The 3,304-nt window shown below is 42.8% G+C and overlaps 1 long non-coding RNA gene across 1 annotated transcript; it reads right to left on the bottom strand.

Moving 5' to 3' along the window:
- Window positions 1-322: 322 nt before the first annotated feature.
- Window positions 323-2,685, bottom strand: LOC149917061 (uncharacterized). The gene is made up of 3 exons (XR_016468557.1): window positions 2,627-2,685; window positions 2,144-2,232; window positions 323-658 (listed from the first exon to the last, which is right to left on the bottom strand). It is a non-coding gene; the product is annotated as an uncharacterized LOC149917061 (long non-coding RNA).
- Between the last annotated feature and the right edge of the window lie 619 nt (window positions 2,686-3,304).

Here is a 3,304-nt window from a genome sequence, read left to right as displayed (position 1 = left end):
CAGAAAGATGCTCCTAAATCTCACTGTTGCTGCCAACTTGGCATGCATACATGGAAGTTTAAGTGAATAAGTTCTGTCAGGACAAGCAATTGATTAATAAAATTTGAAAAAAAAAAAAAAGATCTAGAAAGATGGGCTGTCCAAGCCTACCCAGATGTGCTTGTGGAAGGTACAGAAATTCCACAGCCTGTGCAGAGAGACCTCCTGTATCAACTGGCTCCAACATGGGATTCATGATTTCTAACACTTACATTTATTAATGTTTAGGACAGTCAACATGCTAAACCAAGTATCTGAAACATGCAGTTTTTCCCATCCCAAATTGCTTTCTTTGAAGGTACTTGTGCTGCTGTTTATTAGGTGCCTTCTCACTAAGGAAACGATGAAATCAGCACAGTTACTCTTATTCATCCTCCCTATAATGAGCTGCAGTGATTGCTCCCACTCCAGCAGACACAGTCATGTATCCAGAAAACCACTGCTGGCACACTGCCTGCCCAGGGACACAACTGCTGAGCTTCATGAGGAGCAGGCAGGACCTACCCTGCTGAGGTTCTACCACACTTGGATCTGCAGAACACAACAAGCTCTTCTCCCTTCTTCCCCTCAGAAGCATGGCAAAGGTGCCCAGCCATCAGGCTGCATTGTGAACTCATGGCTATATAAACAGAACAGTGAAACAACAAAAAAAATACAGAAAACAGCAGGAGGACAATCCCAACAAGTGAAAAAGGCATGTGCATGTAAACAAAACCTCAAGTATTTTTTCCTTTATATACTTCCTATTTTGTTTCTCAGTACTCCCACACACTAGAGCATTCCCTCCCTGTCTGCCCACTAGCAATAACAATGCAGCCTCCCATTTAAAGGCTACCAGTCTAGCCTTCTTCCCACCCCTTGGCCAACTGAGCTGTCATTTCTTCCCCTCAGTGCCCACCTCAGGTAATCCCTGTGGATCTTCATGAAAAGCACCACTGTGCTGCTGAAGCAATCACATCAGATCTTATACCAGCTGCATTCACTAACAGTTGACAGAAAAAGCAAAATTCCCTCATCCCCTGTAGCAAAGATCTATCTATCTATCTATATCTATCTATATATGTATATATTTGAAGTAAAACCTAAAACAAAACAGGAATATATTTTTTGCTTCAAATATTACCATTACACAACACTTCTTCCACATAGTCTATTGTGAGTGTTTTCCCAGTGCCTGTGCAGTCAGTTATTTCATAAGAAGGTGCTTTATGTTTATCTGAGGCAGCATTCATACAATCCCACATACCCTCACTGTTGCTATGGAAATCATTCCTCTTTAAGCCAATGTGCAAATGCAGGTCTTATTGCTGAATGTAGAGGCTAAAGGTGTGCATGAGTCAAGTGATTCTCTGTGCTGCAGACAGATGCTTGCATCAGGAGCAAGGCATACAGGAGGTTGTTAGTAGGATATAGACAAGGCCACAAAGCCACAGGAAGACTCTGGCTGAAAACTTCAGTCCAGCATGATTTGGTTGCCCAGCTCACCTGCTGCAGGTGACAGGATCCAGGCACAGGACGTATCAAGCTTAGAAATGCTGTGGGATGTACATTTGAGAGGGAGGAGAAAGTTGCGATGTACTATGTCAGATTTAAGGTAGACAGTACCCTGCCCTGTTTGTAGACCTTTTTCCCCTTAAATCTCAATAATAAAATTAAACTTCTGATCTGGACTTGCTGTTAGCTACAGTGGCAGCAGAAGTGTCGGGAGAGCATTCTGAATCCAGTAGAGGATTATATTCAGAAAACACCTGAAGAAGACAGGCTTCTTCATACCTGCCACACCTGGAAGAAATTTCAAGTACACATACTTCATATTCCTTGAGACCTAAGGCTAAATCCTAAAGTGAATACCAGAACATTCCCAACCAAAACACAGCTTAACATCAGCAGTTGCTTTTCAGTAACAGCCTCTGCTCTTCCATAATGTAACAGAGGAACTTACTGCCTCCAGCACTCAGTAACCTCTCCCCCAGCAGAAATAGAGAGGCAGAGAACAGCCTGCACCAGCCAGATGCAGAGCCCCTCTGCACCCCACTCAAGCACTTATCTGCCTGGAGGTTTGTGGTCAGCACATCTTCCACAGCTGACAGCACACAACACCTACCTTTTACAGAAGGCTGCAGCAGAGAAAGACAGATCCATCACAAAGTGCATGTAGGGTTCTTTTCTTCCATCCCACTTAAAGGACTGTTCCTGCAGAAGATTGGCAAGTGATCTGTCACAGAAACTAAAGCCACATCCCACCCCCTTTCTCACTCCTGCTACTAGAGCTGTAAGTGTCACATTCATCCTCTCTTCTTATTTAACCTCATCATAGACTTTAGGGAAAAGCACAGCAAGTGGTTTAAAGTTACAGAAGTTTTTATGTAATTGTTCTGTCCATCACACTGGGGAAAGGCAATAAGTTGAAGAACAAAATACAAACACACAACATCTCAGCACACGCAGGAAATAACCTCAAAGCACATCTCCTTTGAGGCACCATTATACATGACCATTAGACACAAAACAGAGTAAACAGCACGTTACTGTAAACAACCCATGAAGTCCTCCCTCAACCAGAGCTCAAAACAAAGACAGCACTTACTTCAGCTCAGATGCAAGAAGGTTGCTACTGTAACTACGAGCACCCAGAGCTACTTCCCCTCTGGCTGATCACTCCATATAACCCACCTGTCCCCTGCCCTCCTCTTTTTCACTGCCTGCCAGGAGAGCAGCAGGTAGGCATACTAAGCAGGAACACCTGTGTGCTCAGCACAGCCTGCTAGCAGTGTGCAGGGATACCAGGAATTTAAAACAAAAGGACGCAGTTAGTGGTGTCTTGTAAAGTTTGTTATCTGTCTAAATATCTGTGATGAACATCTTTATGCTGCATCTCAGTATTCTAATAATTACACTGTTACACTGTTCTGTGAAAATAATCCACAAGTAGAGGTATTTCCAAATGCTTTAAGAGGCTATGGTATGAATGTTAACAGATTACATAAAATCATGCTGTCATACAGGAGAACATTGTGATTTGTAAATTAATATCAGAATTACCCACAGGCTGCAGCCCTGCAGATGTATGTCTTTTGTGTTGTGGTATGAACGTATTTACTATTCCTCAAATGGTTTCAAACATGTAGGTGAGAGATGAAGAACATAAATGACGTAAGGTAAGAAAGGATTTAGTTAGAAGGGTGTGGTAGGCTAGAATATGGTATCATGGATGAGAGGATATGGATTAGAAGCTCACTTTCACTGTTAGAAAGGCCATAAGAGA

The sequence above is a fragment of the Phasianus colchicus genome, chromosome 8 (genome assembly GCF_987193195.1).
Source record: "Phasianus colchicus chromosome 8, bPhaCol1.hap1.1, whole genome shotgun sequence".
NCBI lineage: Eukaryota > Metazoa > Chordata > Aves > Galliformes > Phasianidae > Phasianus > Phasianus colchicus.
This window is presented reverse-complemented; position numbering and strand designations above follow the sequence as displayed.